Genomic DNA, 24,740 nt, shown 5'->3' on the forward strand with positions numbered 1-24,740 from the left:
TTTAGTAAGGTATCCACTGCATGTGGTACCATGACAATAAGAGTGTTATCTAACACTATCCCAGCGGACTGTCGGATAGAAATTGCTGCGGCTGCTGTGACTTTGAGACAACTAGGCAATGCTTTAGCTACGGGATCTAACGTAGCCGAAAAATAAGCACATGGCCGCTGTCTATCTCCAAATTGTTGTGTCAAAACTGATAATGCACAACCTTCTTTCTCGTGAACATACAGCGTAAAAGGCTTAGTGTAATCTGGGGTACCCAGTACAGGAGCAGAACACAGAGCAGTGCGTAAATCAGTGAAACTCTTTTGGCACTCTTCAGTCCAAGGAAGGGGCTGAGGCGTATCTTTTAAAGTGAGTGCCAATAAAGGTTTAGCAATCAAAGAGAAGTTAGGGATCCACTGTCTACAATAAGAATTGATTCCCAGAAAAGCACGTACTTCCCTTTGTGTGGATGGTACAGACATTCGAGCAATCGCCTGAATTCGCTCTGGTGTCAATCGTCGTCCCTCCTTTGATAGGAGATGACCCAAGTAGGTAACCTCTCGACAAACATACTGAAGTTTGGAAGGTGAAACCTTGTGTTTCAGCTTAAACAAGTGACGCAATAGTGCAACAGTGACATCCTTACAGATATCTTCTGAATCGGCGGCGACTAACAAGTCGTCCATGTATTGGATAGGAGCAGCACCAGACGGCAAGTGAAAAGTATCAAGATGACATTTCAAAGCTTGGCTGTAAATGGAGGGACTTTCACAGTACCCTTGGGGTGCGCGCTTAAATCGGAAACTTCGGCCTCCAAGAGAAAAACCAAAAATATCCCTACTCTCTTCTGCAATTGGAATACTGAAGAAGGCATTCTTTAGATCAATAACAGAAAACCAAGTCGCTGTGGAAGGTATCATAGTCAACAAGGCAGTGATATCTGGAACAACAGGAAATTGTGGAATCACAATTTTGTTTACTTCTCGCAGATCAATCACAAACCGGTACACAGGAGGCTGAGAAGGATCAGTACGTTTAAGAACAGGAAGAATAGGACTATTGCATGTGTTGCCTCTCGTTTCTTCAACCACACCCTTCCGAATGAGATCATGAATGATTTCTAAAACGCCTTTTCACCTTCAGCAGAAATTCGATATTGTGGAATACGTGGTAATTCAACATTGGGCTTGAGAGTAACAACATAAGGTGGTATCTCAAGACAACCCACATCGTTCGGACCCGTGACCCAAAGTGCTGTCGGAAGAGAAAGCAACTCAGGAGGAAACTGATCTTTAGACAGATACATTGGGGAGATCAACTTCTGACCTAGAGTGAGATGTACGCCTGAAGGAGAACAATATATTGTAGCATGCATTCTTTTCAATAGGTCTAGACCCAACAGATTTTCACCACAACGATTCGTTAACAGAAGTGAAGCTTCCAAGTCATAAGGACCAACGGAAATAGGCAAAGGACAAGAAACCGGATTGCGAACAGGGGCGCCAGAGAATCCTACAGAAACATTTGTTAAGCCAGACAAAGGTGCCCCAGGGAGTTTAGAATGAATAATAGAACTTCTCATTGCTCCAGTATCTAGAAGAAATGGCTCTGATACACCCATAGTAGTGACGTTGACATAAGGGCCATTTTGATCTACTGGGATTGGCACAACTCCTCTACTTTGTCCATGGCTGTCCTAGTTGGCATGAAGACTCATTTTCGCCTTCAACATAATGGTCCTCATTATAATATTGAGTGGATCTCACATTCTGCTGATCAAAGTAGTTCATGGAATTAGGAGAAGGAAGGGCACGCTGTTCCTGAGTTAACATGCCTCGACCTCTACCTCTGTTTGCTGACTGGAGGCCAGCACGACCTCGTGGAGCAGATGACGCTCCATTGCGCTGCAATAAAACCAGACAACTGCTCTTAAAATGACCTTCCTCTTTACAATAGGCACATTGATTAGGACCTAACAAAGGTCGCGGAATGTATGGCTCAGGTTTCTGATACAATCTCTGAAATTGCGGTGGCTGTTGAGTCTGAGGCTGAACATAACGTGGCGGATAAGCTTGCTGCAAGAGAACCTTCGTTTTTACATCTTTCGTCTTTTTCTCTTGCTTTTCTTTTTCTTATTTGTCCCTATTCTCGTAATATTGTGCAGTAGCCAATATCTGGGCAGAAGAAGAAACAGCCCAAGAACTTTCTGAATCCTTTAATTTGTGTGACAGCTTGGGAAGCAAATTGAATACAAATTTGTCCACGAATAGTCGCTGTCCACCCTCGGTAGCCATGTCCTGACCACTATGATCAATAAATGTCTCCTCGAAACGAGTAAAGAAATCAGAGACACTTTCATCTTTCTTTTGTTTACATGCTGCTAGCTTATCCCAATTCACTCTCAATGCAGGCATCATAGTTTTCATTAACGTAATGATTCTACCAGGAAGCTCCGAGATCAAGGCGTCAGGCTTTGCACCACCCACTTGGTCTCTATCTGTATCAGCTATGACATCCCAAGTAGCACCCAGTTCCTGTGCATGATCCTCTCTACTAATCTTAGCCCATATTGTCTGTGGGACTACATTACCCATTAACATATCAATATCTGCCAGATTCATAATACAAGCATCGATTGTCTGCGATAATTCTTTGTAATAACCTGCAGGGTTCTTACGAGGATCTGGTAGTCTGCTTAAGGGCCAAAACTTCAGATCTCTTCCATGGTACATGTACCCAAATACGCTGAAAGTGAGCTGGAATAGCTGGATTAGCACCTGTTGCCGCAACCTCTTCCTTCCATACTGGTGGAACCTCTCTCATAGGGTAATTTTTCGATGTCAATTTAACCGACGGATCAGAATCAAGAAAAATCTGAGAGAACAATAAGGTTCTATAAGAGATGAGTATCCTTACAGCTTCCTCAACTTTGGAACCTACAATAAGTCCTTTTTCAAAATCGGCTTGGACATCTAACAAATCTTGTGAGATCGAACTCAAACTCACATCTTCCCATTCTTTAATGAGAATATCGCACATTACATTAAAAACATGCCTTTGCGTAGGTACATTCCATTGCAAAAAGGTAGGCATAATATCAGACATACTATATTGTGGACCCTTCTTGATCCATCTTCGTGCAAGAGAATCTAGCTTCTCTCGTTCCTCGAAATCTGGGAACTGACTACGAGATTGTCTTCGAGCAAAAGCCGGAGATGCATTAAGAGCTCCAAAGAAAGGAGATAAAATACTAGTGACAGAATCTGTGAGACGCTTACGCATAGACGTGTGGTACTTTGAAATTTGGGACCGCGTGGGAGGCAGGGCCCTACCCCTGTCTATTCCGGTATTAGCGAACCGCGAATGGTCAATGCGGTATGTACAAGTGCTTTGCATAACATTTTACTGTTAAACGCACTGTGTATACGATATTATACATTGACTTCGTGGGTTCCATCTTAGAGCAGTGGCCATCTTATGGTTGCCCTCACATAGGCTACACATTACGAACAAGTACGGGCCTTTAGAACACATGTACTTTCTGTTTGACTTCCCTGTGACCTGTGCAGCTTGGCTCCGCTGCCCCAGGTCAGTCCGGTCTCACGAGCTCCCCGTCCTACGGCCACCTGTGATTAGCATCAGGGTTTGACACACCATAAAGCCTTTTCATCCCACACAAGCCTCCGGCTAATCTCTTTCACACCTGACTTTTCCTGCTATATGGCTTGTTTTACAAACAGGAGATGCCTGTGTTTATTGGGGCCTGTTGATATCTGATGTGGGATCTGAGCCTCGCTGGGTAAATAATTGTGGGCTGGCTAAACTGGAATGTGGGATGGTCATCATGACTCTGCCTTTTCGTTTGTAATGGATACATGTAGATGACCATATCGTAAAACAAGGAATGTATGCCTGAAGCATGATATTTTGTATTTAAGGAGAAGCCCGTTTCTGTAACTTTAAGCAGTCTCCTGAGAACATACATTGTGTTGTACTTCTCGGATACCTGTAATTGGTCTGCAGCCAATAAATCGATCCTTGACTTCACCCAGAAGACTCTGTGTTTCTGTAGGTCTGAAACAGGAAGAACCCGAAGTCTTAGGGTGTGTTCCCCTGCACCGCTGGGCTTAAAATTCCCAGTACTTCAGTTGGCGCCCATCTCGGGGCGATTTCAGCGGTACCAGTCCAAGCCAGAGGTTCGTGAGGAGCTTCGTGTGGAAATTCTGGAGGAAGGCCGCCACTTCATCGACCCCTGCATGTCGACGTGGTCCGAAAGTCTTTTCTGCGAGGTTCTCCGCGTCCCAACGGCTACGAAGGACTGCTGCCCTGATTAATCGCCCTGTTTTGGACCCTTGACGATTTTGGTAGAGCGAAACAATCGAGAGAGTCTTCTGGTGACGCCATCGATCATCGACATTCAGTTAAGTATAAGTGGAGCGTCTCCCAGTTTGTTTAGTATCCTTCGGGATTTTTGGTATCCTTCGGGATCATTTTGATTTGGAGCTTGCAAGTGCCAAAGCCAGAGGACTCGTGTATTCACGAGACTATCGTAATCGATAATCCTTTGAAGTTTGAAACTAGACTAGTGAGCGAAGATGCGTGGTTCTAGTGTATTTGGAAGATTGTTTTGTTTGGGTTGTGGAAGGGATTCCCAGTTAGAGGATTCGTGTCCGGTTCCTCCAATTGGAACTCCAACTTATGAGCTTTATGTAAAACATGGCGTGGGCCCCATTGCATATAATGAAGTATGGATCCGATACACCAGAAAGGACGGTGTTTTAAAAATGGCCCCAAAATGGTAGTTTCGATACCGATATTTTAGATAATTTGGAAGTTAAATTGTTTAAAAAGAAAGCCCGGCCGGCGATGTTTGATTCTTTCCGCCTATGGCGAAAGGAAGCCAAACAGAAGGAAATTAGGCTAGCGAAAAGGAATAAGAGAGAAAGAGGTATGTCAATGATGCAAGCAGCTGTGCAATTCAAAGATAATGAGGAGGAACAAATGAATGAGCAGTTACATAGACAGCGCAAACTAGGGATTGATAAATGTTACCCTGTTTTGTCACCCCTTGTACAAGATGAGATGAAAGAGAAAGATTCCCTAATGTCCCATTTGCTAAGTTCGCCACCCCCGTATGCGCAAAATGCTACAGCGCCTCCACAGCTTGTAAATGTGCAGCCTCCAGTTAATATGCCGCAAGCCTTCCCACAACCGCCAGCTCCTCCTCAGCTGGCTCCTATCCCTGCAGTGCAGCCCTCTCAAGGGCCGCCAGTTGTGTTACCTATTGCCCCTGCGCTTCCTGCGACTTTGCCTAGTATGTCAGCTGCCTCCCCTGGCGCTCCTTCTTACACTACCCAGGTACCTGTATCTGAATCCGCTTTTCTTCCCTCTGTCTATCCCCTCGTTTTCGCCTCAACTTCTCCTTCAGCATGACAACGACTAGCTAATGTAGTTACTAGTTTAATGTCGCCTCTCTTTGAGTCATCTAGTGTGACCCCTGGTTTGCAACGTAAGCAATTGCGTAGTCAGCTGCCTGGTCCTGACGAGAAAGAGGTATTAGATCATCTGGCGCGTAGGTGGATTGGTTTCCCTTCACTCTATAATGTGGAATCAGTTGTTAACGTTTTTCACCAATGGGATGCCCCGAAACAGAGGTATGTGTTTGACAAAATGTGTGAATGCCTCTGTGAGGAATTGGAGGATCATGGTTCAAAAACAATCCCGCAGGAATTGTGTCGCGTGCGATTTGATTTTGGAACAGGTATAATTGTGGGTCCCGATGGAGATAGAGCGGTTGCGACTTTACTGTCCTTCAGGAATGGCGATTGTCAGCAATAATTGTTCGAACAGGAATTCCCTGTGGGGAAAAAGGTAAAAGCGCGCCAATATCCGATGCGTGAGGTTCCCCCAGTTTGGAGACCTGCTGAGCCAAATGCTGTTCCACCTGTCTTAGCACATTTTCAGTGTGTTTGGGTGCATGTCCCTTGGAAACGATCTGAAGTAATAGCGCTTAAGCAGACATTGCCTGACCCCCGTAAAAACCCTACAGGATATTATAAGGAGTTATCACAGACTGCAGAATAGTGTGTTATGAATTTGGCCGACATAGATATGTTACTCAGGAATGTTGTTCCACAGCCTTTATGGGGATCGACCACAGTGGTCAAGACATGAGTACTGAAGGTGGCCAACGGTTATTTGTGGATACATTTGTGCAGAATCTACTTCCCGAGTTGTGTAAGAAATTAAAAGATTCAGAAAGTTCTTGGGCTGTTTCCTCTTCAGCGCAAATACTGGCTACTGCACAGTATTATGAAAATAGAGATAAAGATGAGAAAGATAGAACAGACAAGAAAAGGAAAGAACTGAAAAAGAAGGTCCTTTTACAGCAAGCTTATCCGCCTCGTGGAGGACAGAATAATTATAGGCAAAACCAAGGTATCTATCAGCAGCCCCAACAGTTTCAGAATAACCAGCAAATGAATGGGTATTATCAACCACGTATCCCTGCAGGTCCCAATCAATGCTCATATTGCAGAGAGGAAGGACATTTTAAGTATAGTTGTCCTAAATTAATGCAGCGTACTAGTAATGCGTATGGCGCAAGAGGTAGAGGTGGTCAGCAAGCTCCCAGAGGCAGAGGGCGTGGAAATGTTCCCCAGAACGCGCGTCCTCTTCCGCCTCAAAATACGATAAATAGCTTTGATCAGCAAGCCAATGCAACTGGTAATACAGCTCAGTACTATAATAATGATTATTATGCAGAAGACGACAATGTGGAAGGTAATGATTACTAGGACAGCCATAGACAGAGAGAGGGAGTTGTTTCAGTACCAGTGGATCAGAGTGGACCGTATGTTAAAGTAACTACAGCGGGTGTAACAGAGCCCTTTCTGCTGGACACTGGTGCTGCAAAGAGTTCAATTATGCATTCAAAACTCCCTGGCGCGCCTTTGTCTGGCGAAATGAATGTTTCAGTAGGTTTTACTGGCGCCCCAGTTAGAAACCCGATTTCTAGTCCTATGCCACTTTCTGTTGGACCTTGTGAGCTGAAAGCACCCCTCATCCTAACGACAGGTTGTGGTGAGAATTTGCTAGAATTAGATTTGTTAAAAAGATTGCATGGGACGCTATATTGTTCTCCCTCAGGAGTACAACTTACATTAGGTAAGGAAGTGATTTCCCCGGTGTATTTGTCTAAGAATGCAATGCCACCTGAATTGTCATCCCTTCCGGATGTCCTTTGGGCTACTGGTCCCAATGATGTGGGTCTCTTGGAAATACCGCCATATGTGGTCACTTTAAAAGCCAATGTCAGATTGCCACGCATTCCCCAGTACAAGATCTCCAATGAAGGTCAGAAAGCGTTGTTAGCCATTGTCAGTGATTTGATTAAAAAGGGTGTAATTGAAGAGACAAGAGGCAACGTTTGCAATAGTCCTGTTTTACCTGTTTTAAAAGGAACGGACCCTTCACAGTCACCTGTTTACAGATTTGTGATTGATCTTAGAGAGGTTAATAAGATTGTTGTGCCACAGTTTCCAGTTGTTCCTGATATAACTGCCTTGTTAACTATGATTCCAGCTTCCGCTGCATGGTTCTCAGTGATCGATTTAAAGAATGCTTTCTTTAGCATCCCAATTGCAGAGGAGAGCAGGGACATTTTTGGCTTCAGTTTAGGAGGTCGAAGCTTCCGCTTTAAAAGCGCTCCCCAGGGCTACTGTGAAAGTCCATCAATATACAGTGAAGCTTTAAAAGCGCAGCTTGATGCACTTGTTTTACCTAGTGGCGCTATCCTTATTCAGTACGTTGACGATTTACTAATCGCCGCGGATACTGAAAGGATTTGCAAAGAAGTTACATTGTCATTGTTGCGTCATTTGTCTGCCTTCCATCACAAAGTGTCTCTCTCAAAACTGCAATATTGTCGACAAGAAGTGACCTACTTAGGTCATCTCTTATCGAAGGAGGGAAGGAAACTGACCCCAGAAAGAATTCAAGCCATTGCACAATTGAGCGTGCCAAGAACACAGAGAGAAGTGCGTGCTTTCTTGGGCATTACTTCATACTGTAGGCATTGGATACCGAATTTTTCTTTGCTGGCAAAACCTTTGTTAGCATTAACATGTAAAGACACACCGAATCCTATTCTATGGTCTGAAGAGTGTCAGAAAAGTTTTTGGGAATTGCGTGATGCATTATGTTCAGCTCCAGTGTTGGGTACCCCTGACTACAGCAAGCCTTTCACATTGTATGTTCATGAAAAAGATGGTTGCGCATTATCAGTGTTAACACAGCCTTTTGGCGACAGACCGCGTCCATGCGCATATTTTTCGTCAACCTTGGACCCGGTAGCGAGGGCATTGCCAAGTTGTTTGAGTGCTACAGCCGCAGCAGCTATGTCTATTCGACAGTCTGCCGGACTAGTAATGGATAATACATTGATTGTTATGGTTCCACATGCTGTGGACACATTGTTAAATAGGACCAAGACACAGCACTTAACTAGTGTGCGATTGTCAGGATATGAATTGACACCGTTGGCAAATCATATACACATAAAGAGATGCAACACGTTGAATCCAGCTACATTATTGCCGATTCCAGCAGACCTAGATGAGATTGAGCAACATGATTGTCTGTTCAGAACAGAAGAAGAGACGAAAGGGAGAGTGGATCTTAAAGATACTCCCCTGACTGAGTGTGATGGTACCTTATGGGTGGATGGTTCGTGCTTCAAGCTTCCGAATGGTGATACGACTGCTGCATACGCTATCACGACTTTGCACACGATTGTTGAAACTGCACGTGTGCCACATAATTCGGCTCAAGCAGCAGAATTAATTGCCCTTACAAGAGCATGCGTGTTGTCTGAAGGAATGAAAGTGAACATATATACTGACAGCCAGTACACCTTTGGTGTTGCTCATAGTTTTGGGCGATTGTGGAAAGAACGTGGGTTCCTGACTTCGCATGGAGCTAAAATTCAGAATGGCAAGCTGGTGAATGATCTCCTCGAGCCACTGACACTACCGTTACAAGTTGCGATTATGAAATGCAGTGCGCACAAGAAAATCACTGATGATGTTGGTCGTGGTAATGCGTTTGCTGACGAAATCGCGAAAGAAACAACAAAAGATGTGAAGACTCGAATGTATGTTGCAGGCCCTGCAAGATGGGTTGGTGATGTTGGAATGTGTGAAGACACGATAGAGAGTGTGAAGTCCCTTCAGGCTGAAGCCACAGAGAAAGAGTTGAGCAAGTGGAGAGAAAGTATGGGTAAATTGGATGAGAATGGTTGTTGGGTTGATTTGTCAGAACATCGGCGATGGTTGTTACCTGATGCATATGTGCTTCCAGTGGTTACTATGGCACATGGAATGGCACATATCAGTATGAAAGGAATCTGTAAGTTGTTGCCCCCAGTATGGCAGAACGCTGGAATTCCCAAGTGTGCAGAGAATGTGGTCAAGAATTGTATGGTATGTTTGAAATACAACCCTGGTAGAGGAACCCCAACTCCAGCTGGTCATTTTGCGCCCCCATCATATCCATTTGAAGTTTTGCAGCTAGATTTTATCCACATGGAAAGGTGCAACAACTTGAAATATGTACTGGTTGTTGTTTGCGCTTTTTCAAAATGGATAGAAGCATATCCCCTAAAAGACAACACTGCTTTATCCACAGCCAAAGCCCTTGTGAAAGAATTTTTTCCTAGGTTTGGAATGCCAAGAATGGTGTGGAGTGATAATGGGAGTGAGTTTGTGGGTCGAGTGATGAAGAATGTGTGTGAGGGGTTAGGGATAAAGCAGAAGTTTCACGCTGCAAATCACCCCCAATCAGCTGGATTAGTAGAGTGCTACAATGGCATTCTAAAGCTAAAACTAGCCAAAATCCAGGCGAGCTCCGGTCTTAAATGGCCTGACGCTCTGCCTTTAGCACTCCTATCCACAAGAATGACCGTGCATTCACGAGTGGGACTTAGCCCATATGAAATAATTTTTGGCCGCCCGGCCAATGTATGGGGTGTGCCAAGACCGACGAAATTCAGCGAAATCGAACATCCAGTACTGCTTGATTATTTGTATGAATTGACGGCTAAATTGCGTGTTTTACACCAACAGGTGCATGATACTCTTCCCCCAGGCCTCTGAAGCTCCAGGACACCCTATCGACCCTGGCACGTGTGTTCTTGTGAGGAATTTCCAGCGGAAGAGCAACGATGAGCCCCGTTGGATTGGCCCTCACCTCGTACTTCTATCGACAAGGTCAGCGGTTCAAGTAAAGGGGAAGAAGAATTGGATTCACGGCGCCCACTGCAAGAGGATCCCTTTGACTCTACCATATGACCAGTGGGTCCAGGAGGGTATCGCCGATTCTGAAACAGACACTGTACCTCGTTTTGTACCATTTAGTGATGCACGCGTAAGAGGCACAACTTCAGCACAAGAAAGTGACAATATTTTGCAAGAAGCTGTGCCACCGTCAATTCGATTGGACACCACAGAGCCTGAACTCTTGTTTCAAGACCAGACAGTACCTGGCCGTTTCCACTACAACCTAAGACCAAGGCCTATGGACAAATAAAGATTCCCTTCCCTTACTATTTTTTGATATTATAGCTCTCCCATCTGAAGGACTTTCTTGATTTTTGTTTTTCGAACCACCATCCGGGTTCAGCCGCAGGGTCGCGGTGCCAAGACTTTGGGGTACAGGCCGAAGACGTTAGGTCAACGGTTCTGGTTGGTCTAGGGCGTTCCCTGGACTAACAGGCGTACTCCTGAGCAGAAGAGACTCACCCGCCGCGAGCGGCACGATTAGAGGATGGAGTTTTTTAAGATGGAGAGACTCGCTGAGGAAATGAACTTTAAAGCGAAAATATGTAAAATAATGAAGAGCAAACGTTTTGTATTATTATGTTTGTTTATACTATGTAGTATGATGGTGTTTACTGTAGGATTTGTATTCTTCTCCTCTCAAGAGCCCATTGCACCCACTGTACAGCCTATACCTCCTCCTACTGTCTCCTTGCACTCTTTCCACCCTCTGCCTGAACACGAACAAGCTAGACGGCTGGTGCCCTTGGTAATTTGACAGCTGAGCTCCAAGCGGATCGCCTCATGACTTTGCAGAACCGCATGGTTCTAGACGTCATACTTGCAGACCGCGGTGGGGTATGTAAGGTTATCCAATCTAGTTGTTGCATTTTCATACCAGATAACGCTCCAACAGTTTATCAAGCCATCTCCAAACTGCATAAAATATCTGAATCCATACACGTGGATAAAGGAGATTGGTCACTGGTGGGGTGGTTCTGGGAACTGATATCTGCCTGGGGTTGGAAGATTCTGATGGTCATTGGAATGATCTTAGCCATCCTTTTCCTGTTCTGTCTGTGTATACAGTGTGCTCCTGCGATATGTGGCCTCTGTGCTACATTATGTGTAAGGAAGCCTGTATCAAGGGACGAGCTAAGTAATAGGATGATGCTACAGCAACATCTCCATGACTTTGTGAATATTGACCTAGACTCGGATTGATGTGAGTATAGTTATTGCCTATGTAAGGGCAAAAGGAGGGTCTGTGGTACTTTGAAATTTGGGACCGCGTGGGAGGCAGGGCCCTACCCCTGTCTATTCCGGTATTAGCGAACCGCGAATGGTCAATGCGGTATGTACAAGTGCTTTGCATAACGTTTCACTGTTAAACGCACTGTGTATACGATATTATACATTGACTTTGTGGGTTCCATCTTAGAGCAGTGGCCATCTTATGGTTGCCCTCACATAGGCTACACATTACGAACAAGTACGGGCCTTTAGAACACATGTACTTTCTGTTTGACTTCCCTGTGACCTGTACAGTTTGGCTCCGCTGCCCCAGGTCAGTCCGGTCTCACGAGCTCCCCGTCCTACGGCCACCTGTGATTAGCATCAGGGTTTGACACACCATAAAGCCTTTTCATCCCACACAAGCCTCCGGCTAATCTCTTTCACACCTGACTTTTCATGCTTTATGGCTTGTTTTACAAATAGGAGATGCCCGTGTTTATTGGGGCCTGTTGATATCTGATGTGGGATCTGAGCCTCGCTGGGTAAATAATTGTGGGCTGGCTAAACTGGAATGTGGGATGGTCATCATGACTCCTTTAATTTGTGTGACAGCTCGGGAAGCAAATTGAATACAAATTTGTCCACGAATAGTCGCTGTCCACCCTCGGTAGCCATGTCCTGACCACTATGATCAATAAATGTCTCCTCGAAACGAGTAAAGAAATCAGAGACACTTTCATCTTTCTTTTGTTTACATGCTGCTAGCTTATCCCAATTCACTCTCAATGCAGGCATCATAGTTTTCATTAACGTAATGATTCTACCAGGAAGCTCCGAGATCAAGGCGTCAGGCTTTGCACCACCCACTTGGTCTCTATCTGTATCAGCTATGACATCCCAAGTAGCACCCAGTTCCTGTGCATGATCCTCTCTACGAATCTTAGCCCATATTGTCTGTGGGACTACATTACCCATTAACATATCAATATCTGCCAGATTCATAATACAAGCATCGATTGTCTGCGATAATTCTTTGTAATAACCTGCAGGGTTCTTACGAGGATCTGGTAGAGTCTGCTTAAGGGCCAAAACTTCAGATCTCTTCCATGGTACATGTACCCAAATACGCTGAAAGTGAGCTGGAATAGCTGGATTAGCACCTGTTGCCGCAACCTCTTCCTTCCATACTGGTGGAACCTCTCTCATAGGGTAATTTTTCAATGTCAATTTAACCGACGGATCAGAATCAAGAAAAATCTGAGAGAACAATAAGGTTCTATAAGAGATGAGTATCCTTACAGCTTCCTCAACTTTGGAACCTACAATAAGTCCTTTTTCAAAATCGGCTTGGACATCTAACAAATCTTGTGAGATCGAACTCAAACTCACATCTTCCCATTCTTTAATGAGAATATCGCACATTACATTAAAAACATACCTTTGCGTAGGTACATTCCATTGCAAAAAGGTAGGCATAATATCAGACATACTATATTGTGGACCCTTCTTGATCCATCTTCGTGCAAGAGAATCTAGCTTCTCTCGTTCCTCGAAATCTGGGAACTGACTACGAGATTGTCTTCGAGCAAAAGCCGGAGATGCATTAAGAGCTCCAAAGAAAGGAGATAAAATACTAGTGACAGAATCTGTGAGACGCTTACGCATAGACGTGTGGTACTTTGAAATTTGGGACCACGTGGGAGGCAGGGCCCTACCCCTGTCTATTCCGGTATTAGCGAACCGCGAATGGTCAATGCGGTATGTACAAGTGCTTTGCATAACATTTCACTGTTAAACGCACTGTGTATACGATATTATACATTGACTTCGTGGGTTCCATCTTAGAGCAGTGGCCATCTTATGGTGCCCTCACATAGGCTACACATTACGAACAAGTACGGGCCTTTAGAACACATGTACTTTCTGTTTGACTTCCCTGTGACCTGTACAGTTTGGCTCCGCTGCCCCAGGTCAGTCCGGTCTCACGAGCTCCCCGTCCTACGGCCACCTGTGATTAGCATCAGGGTTTGACACACCATAAAGCCTTTTCATCCCACACAAGCCTCCGGCTAATCTCTTTCACACCTGACTTTTCCTGCTTTATGGCTTGTTTTACAAACAGGAGATGCCCGTGTTTATTGGGGCCTGTTGATATCTGATGTGGGATCTGAGCCTCGCTGGGCAAATAATTGTGAGCTGGCTAAACTGGAATGTGGGATGGTCATCATGACTCTGCCTTTTCGTTTGTAATGGATACATGTAGATGACCATATCGTAAAACAAGGAATGTATGCCTGAAGCATGATATTTTGTATTTAAGGAGAAGCCCGTTTCTGTAACTTTAAGCAGTCTCCTGAGAACATACATTGTGTTGTACTTCTCGGATACCTGTAATTGGTCTGCAGCCAATAAATCGATCCTTGACTTCACCCAGAAGACTCTGTGTTTCTGTAGGTCTGAAACAGGAAGAACCCGAAGTCTTAGGGTGTGTTCCCCTGCACCGCTGGGCTTAAAATTCCCAGTACTTCAGACGGTGAATTAGACATCAGAACTGGAGACAGAATATTAGGAGAATTATCAAGAGGAGAACTAGAATTCACAGGAGGAGCAGAAGGCAAAGGAGAGCTACGATCAGGAGATAAAGGCTGAGAAGCTGAAACTAATGGTAAAACCGGCAAGGGCGGTAGTACTGGAGGAGGCAAATGCTGAAGAGCCGGAACCGGCGGAGGTACTACCAGCAACTGAGCAGGCTGTAGCATTTTGCGCATAGGGCGGTGGCAACCTCAATAACGGGACATTATGTGATCTTCTTCTACAGGCAACACCGGATAGCATTTATCTGTCGCCATACGATGCTGTCTTTCTGAAATTTCAATCGCATTGTCAATTTCATCATTCTTGAACTATTGAGCAGCCTGTATAATCGTCATATCCTGTGCTTTCCTAGCTCGTTTTGCTTGTTTAATTTCTTTCTGTTTGGCTTCCTTACGCCAAAGGCGAAGAGAGTCAAACATTGCCGGCCGGGCTTTTCTTTTGAACAAAACTGTTTCTAAATTATCTAACAAATCAGGGTCAAAACTACCGTTCGTTTTCTGGCCATTTAAGAACACCATCCTTCTTCATATATCGTGTCCATGTCTCATTAAAGGCAATGGGGCCGATACCATGTTTCGAGTAGAGCTCATATGTGGGAGTTCCAACCGAAGGAATCGGACAAGAGTCCTCAAGTCGGGAGTCCCTATTACAACCAAGACAAGAAATTCTTCCAAACTTAGTCAGACCAGGCATTTCACAATGTCTCTGGACTGTTCACAAACTTCAAGGGAGTAAAACTCAGTTTACGCAGCACAAATGCACTTACCCTCGGCTTTAGTCTTTGCAAGGACTAAATCTAAGTAACCTAAGGACATCAAACAAAAAACCAAAATTTGTGGGCGCGACCCACGAAAATACTTAACTTAACTAAGGACGTCTTCTTCCACCAACAGAGGCCAGTCTATCGTCTCGCTTTACCATACATCACCAAAGGAATGGGCCAAAGCAGGGCAGCAGTCAGGGCAGCGGTCGCCAGTAGCCGTCAGGAAGGAGTAACCGCGCTGCAAAAAACCTTCGGACCACTTTCGACATACAGGGGTCGCTTAGTGTGGCTCGCGAACCCTCCGAAATTTTCTTGCGAGGTTCCTCACGACCTTCGAGAAGAACCGGTACCACTGAAGCCGCCCCACGTTGGGCGCTAATTGAAGAACCAGAACCTTTTGGACCTGGCGGCGCAGGGTACGCCCTCCGTCTTCTGGGTTCACCTGCTTCATTACACAGAGACACGGGACACTCTGTCGGCGTTAGAAGATTGGATTTATTTAGCTGCAGCTAGTACAGTTATCCTAGAAGTACACAAAGTAGGATCTCAGGAGACTGCCACTTCACTCTGTGGCGCATCAGATTAAATACCATACAATACAGAATTAATAACAAAACACACGCCCCAAGCAAAGAAGAAAAGAGCCAATAGGGTAAGTGGAAAACAAAGCGGAACCAGTAAGAAGGGTGTCGCAGTCCAACGTCCTCAGGGTCGCACGATGCTGTAAGGGGTCCACCTCCCGATAGCCCCTTGGTCTGATGTATATATCACAGACACAGAAGGGTGATCAGGCGAGGGAAGGAAAGGAAGGGAACTGCGGGGAGGGAGATCTGAAAGAGAAAGCACAAGCGTTTTGGTTAGGACAACCCCAAAACCCCCACTATTCCAGGTGATCCCTATTTTCCCCTGATGTACCTGTAAATTAAAGAGGGCACTCTTGCCTGGCGGACCCGAAGAGCCGAGGATCAGACTGTTCAGAACCACAATTCTGGAACCTCGGGTATCACAGGGGGAGGGGATGGACGTATGCCAGAAGTCTCCTCTCCGCCCCTGTTTATAAGATAAAGAAACAATTGAGGTGCAGCTAAGCGTCAGACCATAATGCTGCCTGTTGCTATTCCCACCATTTCTACACGCACTCAGAGCGCTAGTCCCATACTCCTGGGAGGCGCTAGCCAAAGACAAAATCCCTTCAGCTTTCTCGGGGAGGCACTTCCTCCGAAAATCCAGCGGGCGTGCCTTGCACGTTTCCCCTGGAAAGGTTCTCGCTGTTGCGTGAGCAATAAGCGACTCGGTTCCTGCGAGTCACTACGTACAACAGAACATGACCATGATCAAAGTTTACACCGCCACAGCGGTTCCGCAATGCCAAGGCAGGCGTCCAACGGAACCGTAGCGGTAAAGTCTCAACTTGCACTCGCAAGGACCGGAAACAATACTGTTCGTTAATAGGTAACACAATCAGCGCAAAAGCAAAGTGGTGCCGAGCACCCCTACCAGCACGCCAATCGTCCTCTCTCGAACACGTCCTCTCTGGAACTGGAACCAAAATAACCGGCACCCGCTCGATGCCGGAAGTTCCCTTTTCTGCTTCTTCGCTACGTGCGTGATGACGTTGGAGCGTCATCACGCAATGCGCACCGGGATTTGTAGTTCTTTCTCTCCCGTGTGCCTCGGACTGTCAGTGCTCTCCTGTGAGCTACAACAGTACATCCCTCCCCCGAAGAGCACTGACACAAACAAGGCTTTTTGGGATGTTTTTTGTGGAACAGGGCGACAAGCCTAGGTGCGTGGATCTGGGATGCAGGTTCCCAAGAGTTTTCTTCCTCACCGTATCCCTCCCAAGCCAGAAGATACCATAGCCTGTTGCGGTATATCTTGGAGTCAAGCACCTTTCGCACTTCATACTCTGCTTCGCCCTGCACTACCTCTGGGGCTGGTTTACGAGTGGGCCCCACAAGAGCAGGTTTCACCAGGGAGACATGGAATGCAGGATGTATGCGTAGCGTAGAGGGTAAAGATAGCTTCACCACCACCGGGTTCACCAGTTTAAGCACTCGATAGGGACCTATGAACTTGGGATTGAAAATGCTGAAACGTTTGAAACGTATGTACTTTGTGGACAGCCACACATAGTCCCCCACCTTATACCTAGGCCCTGACCTCCTGTGCTTGTCTGCGAATGACTTGTAGCTGTGTTTTGCGGCCCTTAGATTGCTCTTTGCTATTCGGAGATTTGTCTGTATGCGGTCTATCCTACTCTGCGCCTCAGGTACCTTTGCAACGTGTGCTGGGTTTAGGAAGGGGGAAAACCAAGGATGAAACCCATAAGAGCAAAAATAAGGCGTAAGTTTGGTGGACGTGTGCGTAGCGCTGTTATATGCCACCTCCGCTAACCATAGGAAATCCACCCACTCGTTATCCGAAGCGTTGGAGTAACACCTCAGGTACTGCTTGAGGGTTTGGTTAACCCGCTCTGTTTGTCCATCCGTCTGCGGGTGGAAGCTGGTGGATACGTTGGATTCGATTCCCAAGGCTGAACACCAGGCCTTCCAGAAATGGGCCGTGAACTGCCCGCCTCTATCTGAGACAATCTTCCTTGGCAATCCGTGTAAGCGAACCACGTTCTCCAGGAGCAAGTGTGCCAACTGACCTGACGTGGGCAGCGTCTTACAAGCGACGAAGTGCGCCATTTTAGTTAAGTAATCCACCACCACCGTGATCACGGTGTATCCTTTATCTCGAGGCATGCCCACTATAAAGTCTACTGAGATGTTCTCCCAAGGGAGGTCAGGCGTGGGGAGTGGTTGCAGTAAGCCAGCTTGTTTGGTATGGGTTTCCTTCATTTGATTGCATACTCCACATTCCTGGACCCATGTGGACACGTCTTTCCTTACCGACGGCCACCAGAACTGTCGTAGGATCCTGTCAAGGGTTTTGTCCCGGCCATTGTGTCCCGCGCAGGGCAGGTGATGACACCATTTGAACGCTTGCAGCCTTAATGATCTGATGGGAAGGAGCAATTGCTTTCCTCGTAGCGGGAGTCCCTGTACCCGTTTCCACTCTGGATTGGCGTGCAGCCAGGTCTTCCATTTAGTTGTTCTACAGTTCAATGCTACACTCCGTAAGAACGGATCCGTGCACGTAGCCCCTATTACATGATCGGGGCTAATGATGGGCCCTGTTGTACCCGCTACGGTGCTGTCCTGGGATGCTTGTCGGGTTAACGCGTCTGCCTTCCTGTTATCCTTTCCGGGTCTGTAAGTGACAACAAAATTGTACCCTGCAAAAAAGAGGGTCCATCTCAGTTGACGGGGGGTGAGATGTCTGGCAGCCGTCATCAACTGTAAATTCCTGTGGTCGGTGTAAACTGTAACCACATGTCTGGCCCCCATCAAGTGATGCCTCCATTCACTGAAGGCGTTTTTGATGGCTAGCAACTCCTTTTCAGCAATGTTGTAGTTGCATTCAGCGGGGTTCAATTTGCGGGACATGTAAGCCACCGGATGTAATCGTCCTGTTTCGCAATGTCTTTGTGACAAGACGGCTCCCACCGCTGTATCGGACGCGTCTGCCTCCACTATGAATGGGTATTCTGGATGAGCATGAGCCAACACAGGGGCTGTCGCAAAGGCTTCCTTTAGCTCTTCAAACCCCTTTTGAGCCTTGGCAGTCCACTGAAACGTCGCCTGTTTACGCAGGAGCAAGGTAAGAGGGGTTGCCAAGTCCGAGAAGTGATCAATAAACCGGCGATAAAAGTTAGCAAACCCCAGGAAACATTGCACATCCCTAAGGTTCCGGGGGATTGGCCATTCTCTTACCGCCAGCACCTTCCTTTCCGACATTTCCTGGCCCCAGGGGGTGAGGTTTACACCTAGGAACTCCACCGTTGTTACCCCAAATTCGCACTTGCTGATTTTGCAGAATAGGTGATGTCGTCTCAGGGCCTGGAGAATGGTCTTGACGTGTTGTGTATGATCTTGCGTATTCGTAGAGTAAATCAATATATCGTCTATGTAACAGATGACGAAATGGTCCAGGTATTCCCGTAGAACATCGTTCAAGAAGAACTGAAAGGCCGCGGGGGCGTTGCACAGCCCAAACGGCATCACTAAGTATTCATAGAGACCGAAGCGTGTTTTAAATGCGGTCTTCCACTCGTCTCCTCTCCTCATACGGACCAGATGATAAGCCCCTTTTAGGTCAAGGCGCGTGTATATCACCGCCTCCTTTACCTGCTCCAGCAGAACATTGATTAAGGGAAGGGGGTACCGGTTCTTCACTGTTACGGCGTTTAATGCCCGGTAGTCCACGCACGCGCGCAGTTCGCCGTTTGCCTTAGGGATAAAGAAAAGAGGTGACGCCGCGGGAGATTTTGACACGCGTATAAACCCCAAGCTCAAGTATTTTTCCAGGTACTCCTTGAGATGTTTATGTTCGGGCTCCGTCAGGGCATAGACCCGTCCAGCGGGAATCACTGCTCCAGGAAGTAAATCGATTTGACAATCGTATGATCGATGCGGCGGTAAGACCTCGGCCTTGTCTTCATTAAAGACGTCCTCGTATTCCTTGTATGCCTGTGGCAAGGTAACAGCATGTTCCACTGCAGTGGCCACTTGATAACCGATAGCCAAGGAGGTGGCTGGATTCGAAGACGAGACGTAGCAATTGGATAAGCAATAGGCTGAGGAATATAACAAGGTCTTCTCCTGCCAGTTGATGATCGGGTTGTGAAGACATAGCCACGGCAATCCTAGAATTAATCCGTAATGGGGTGCGGGTATGACGTTGAAGGAAAGAAGTTCCTGATGCGCAGTCCCCTGTCTCATCGCTGAAGGTCCCGTATGGTATCTTACTGGACCGGAATCCAACATCTTCCCGTCCACTGCGAAAACCATCTCAGGCGTGTTTTTCTCCTGCAAAGTGATTCCAACCCTTCCTACCTGGGCTTGGTCCATAAAACACCCCGTGGCCCCTGAATCCACCAGTGCCTTAACCGGGATCCACTCGTCGTCCACCAGGAGGTGCACTTGGACGAAGAGATGGTGTTTGTTGTGTGATTGTTCGTCGTCCAAAGAAGGGATATGCATGACGCTCAAAGGACTCCCTTCTTCTACCTTTAAGCCAAGTCGTTTCCCGCAGGGAAGCCTTGTGATCGGGTGACAGCGGCCTTTTGTTCTGGTCGGGAGACCTTAGGCCTTAGGCCACACTCCCGTATGAAGTGTCCTTTTCGCCCACAGTACAGGCACAGCCCTCTCTTCCTCCGGTAGTCTCTTTCTTCCGCTGAGAGTGGGGATCGCACCGCGCCTATTTCCATGGGCTCTGTTTTGTTCGGCATCGCAGAGTTTGTTGATCTGGAGTATTCTGCAATCTGCACGGGTTTCTCCCTCCTTCTGTTTTCCCCTTTTCTTTCGCTCATGCGATGATCCAATCTTAGGACTAAATTAATGAGGGCTTCACAGGAGGTGGGTTGTGGGTCGATCTGCGCCAACACATCCTTCATGTTCTCACTCAAACCCTGGTGAAAGATGACTGCATGTTTCTCTTCCGGCCACTCAGTTTCTGTGATCAGTCTCCGAAAGTCGTTGAGATAGGAGATGACATCCCTATTGCCCTGTCGCAACTCCAGGAGATCTCTATCGGCCGAGAGCGTGGCCGCTCGTCGATTAAAGGTTTTCTCGAATTCAAACAAGAAGGCATTCCAGTCATATAAAAGCTGGTCGTCTCTTCTCACCAAGGGAACAGCCCATTGTGCAGCGTCTCCGGACAAATAAGACAACAAGAAGGCGACTTTCGAATGGTTAGTGTTGAAGGCTCTGGCCTTGCAAGTGAAATGCAGCATCACCTGAGTGAGAAAGACCGGTAATTTCCCGCTGTCCCCACTATACCTTTCGGGGGTGGCTAGTGGAACAGGCGTGGGGATTTCAACTACCACAGGGGCGGCTGGAGATGAGCGGGGGGGGCCCGCGTCAAAAGGATTACGCTCCAAGCGGTTAACCTGCGCCTGTAGTGTGGCAGTTTCTGTTCTCGAGGCGACTACCTCGGCCTGTACTAGGGCCAAAGAAGCCAACACGTCCTCTAAGGTGGCCATCCCACCGTGCGACTGGGAGGACTACTATTCGTGGGCCGGTTATTTTGTCGCAGTCCAACGTCCTCAGGGTCGCACGATGCAGTAAGGGGTCCACCTCCCGATAGCCCCTTGGTCTGATGTATATATCACAGACACAGAAGGGTGATCAGGCGAGGGAAGGAAAGGAAGGGAACTGCGGGGAGGGAGATCTGAAAGAGAAAGCACAAGCGTTTTGGTTAGGACAACCCCAAAACCCCCACTATTCCAGGTGATCCCTATTTTCCCCTGATGTACCTGTAAATTAAAGAGGGCACTCTTGCCTGGCGGACCCGAAGAGCCGAGGATCAGACTGTTCAGAACCACAAATCTGGAACCTCGGGTATCACAGGGGGAGGGGATGGACGTATGCCAGAAGTCTCCTCTCCGCCCCTGTTTATAAGATAAAGAAACAATTGAGGTGCAGCTAAGCGTCAGACCATAATGCTGCCTGTTGCTATTCCCACCGTTTCTGCACGCACTCAGAGCGCTAGTCCCATACTCCTGGGAGGCGCTAGCCAAAGACAAAATCCCTTCAGCTTTCTCGGGGAGGCACTTCCTCCGAAAATCCAGCGGGAGTGCCTTGCACGTTTCCCCTGGAAAGGTTCTCGCTGTTGCGTGAGCAATAAGCGACTCGGTTCCTGCGAGTCACTACGTACAACAGAACATGACCATGACCAAAGTTTACACCGCCACAGCGGTTCCGCAATGCCAAGGCAGGCGTCCAACGGAACCGTAGCGGTAAAGTCTCAACTTGCACTCGCAAGGACCGGAAACAATACTGTTCGTTAATAGGTAACACAATCAGCGCAAAAGCAAAGTGGTGCCGAGCACCCCTACCAGCACGCCAATCGTCCTCTCTCGAACACGTCCTCTCTGGAACTGGAACCAAAATAACCGGCACCCGCTCGATGCCGGAAGTTCCCTTTTCTGCTTCTTCGCTACGTGCGTGATGACGTTGGAGCGTCATCACGCAATGCGCACCGGGATTTGTAGTTCTTTCTCTCCCGTGTGCCTCGGACTGTCAGTGCTCTCCTGTGAGCTACAACAAAGGGTTCGAAAACAGAAAGATCAGATGACTCGAAGAGACCTCTCCTCCAACTGTGTTTGTCATCCCACCCCCGAACTAATTTATTAACAGATTACAACTGACCTGCAGGTGGTGAGATACGTTTGTGTGTATTGGAGGACAGGCATGACACAAGAGAATGCTAGCAGGAGACAGTGAAGGCCAGTCGATAAGATATGATCGGAAAAGAATGGTGTGAGCCTACAGATAGTTGAAACAGGGATTAGGAAAGCCAGACACGGATTAGTGTACTCGGCTAGTCCAAACATCAGTTTCACAAACAAGGCCGAGGATGGATTTCGACACCAAGCTACGGGAAAAGCAGAATAGACTTCGTTCACCATGCTGCCTGAGTGATGGCAACACAAAATGGCGGCGGGTTACAAAATGGCGGGTCGATTCGATCGTGATCGAAAATCGAAGTTCCTCAGATCTACGTTTTTCATTAATCCTACATCTTCTCCCGTGAAATCCCATACCTCTGTTTTTACTGTCTTTTTCAATTCTTGAGGCACTTCCTCGGGGTCAAATACAGCAAATGCCTCGATAATTTCAGTTTCCATATTTGCTATTGTCATTTTATACAGTACATCCTCATCAGGAGTTTCAAATGCTATTCCATCAGGAGTACAGAATATTGTGCAATTCATTTTGCACAGCAAATCCCTTCCTAACAAGTTTACAGGACTTGAATTGCACACGACAAAGCGGTGCATTTCAGAAAATTTCCATATGTTAACTTTGACTGATTCAGTAAGGTACCTTTTTATCTGTCTGTTTGATACACCAACTACTTGGACTGTTTCATCCGAGAGAGGAAGATTTTTAACATCAGCTGACCTAACAGTTGAACGAGTAGCAACAGTATCTACTAGGAAAGTAATGTTTTCGTCATTTACCTTTCCATCCACAAAAGGGCCTGTCTGGTCTACTTCTAGAGTTGCGCCAAGTACGCACCCTTCTTCCTCCCTTCGGCACCATCGATAGTTTTCGTCTGATTCACTCTCATCGCGTTGTAGCCAATACTGCGAAACAGCACTAGCGTGCGGCAGTTTAGTTACATGTTCTTCGTTGTAGAATCCTGTCTCATTATTGTATTTCTGAGGATTTACGCTCTGTGGAAAAGGTGGTTTTGGCACCTGACTCTGTTGGACAACAACCTGTTGCTGTCGTTGCGGTTGAGAACTCACCTTATTCTGCACCTGTGGATTCAATGATGCATTATCTAGATTAGCACTTGGGGCAAATTTACACTCGTTCTTCCAATGCCCTATCCTTCCGCAATTATGACATGGCCATTTCCTTTTAGCTTCATCTATATTTACTTGTCCTTTTCCTTTCACAAAATGGGATTTTTGTCTCATGCCCGTAACTTTGCTTGTTCCATTAATTGTGCTTCCTGTCTTTCTGCTACCTTTACCTGAGCCCACATGGCTTTTTCTTTTAATTTACACTGTTTTGCTTCAATTTCATCACTAAAATATTTAGCATGTCTCAGTACTTCATCTATCTTCTTATTTTGCCAATCTACAGTATGTTGTTTAATAATTTCGCTTATTTCAGGACGCAATCCATACACGAATCGATATACAAAATGACTCAAATCCTTTTCACTCAAATTTTCATCACCATTAAACTGCTTAAAGGCAAGAATCAACCTTTCATAGTAGGCATGTACAGATTCTTTCACTGCTTGGTGTGTTCTATCAATTTTTACCCAATCAGTTTCTTTAGGAGATACTTTGATTTTCAGAAAGATAATTACTTGTTCATATTTTCTCATTACTTCTGGATCAGGAGCACCTGTTTTTGGATCTCTAGGGTATTCTTGTGTAGGCCAACTTATGGTTATCTTACACTCTGCCCATAAATCTGCTGGTACTATTATGTCAAATAGACTATTCAAATCAATCCATAATACTTTTGATAATTTTACAAATCTGTCTACCTGCCGGTACCACTCGACCGTTTTTTTGCGCAGTCGAGGGAAATCATTGGTAAAGGACAAAATATCTTATCTAGTCCAGGGGACATGTACATAACCTCCGCCTGGAATCTCTCTCATAGGGCATTCAGTTACTACCCTTTCCTTTTCTCTTACTGGGAAAGCTGCAAACGTTTTATCAGTTACATCATCTCTTTTCCGAAACCATCTACTTTTCCATTTATCTACGTCACCCCATTTTCTTAGTAAAATGATTAAATCTTTAATCTGGGTTGTTCGTCCCGTAGTATTTAGATTTTCAATATCCTTTTCAGAAAAATCTACTCGGTATGGTTTCTGTAAAGACTTTACCTTTTCAAAGTCGATACCCATTTCATTTGCTACTTCCTCAAGCCTCTCATGTAAGTTTCTTGCTCTCCATGTTATACTTTTGCTTAAAAACATTAATTCTTCATCCTGATAAGCTTTTAATTTTTCTGTGGGTATGGTTCCTACTATTAATTCTTCTAGAACTATTTTTAATTTAGCCACATCTAAATGACGCGGTTCAGCATCTTTTTGCTGTAAACTCCTAAACCACTCATTTAATTCATCAGAAGTAGGACCTACAGGATTCATTTCAATTTGTTTTGGTTCTAAACTTTTTGGTGAACCTGGTACTGATTCTGTCGTCATAATTGCCCTGTTCACTAGACTCTGATTTACAGTCAAATTTTTAGGAG

This window comes from Triturus cristatus, chromosome 10 (assembly GCF_964204655.1).
Source record: "Triturus cristatus chromosome 10, aTriCri1.1, whole genome shotgun sequence".
Lineage (NCBI taxonomy): Eukaryota > Metazoa > Chordata > Amphibia > Caudata > Salamandridae > Triturus > Triturus cristatus.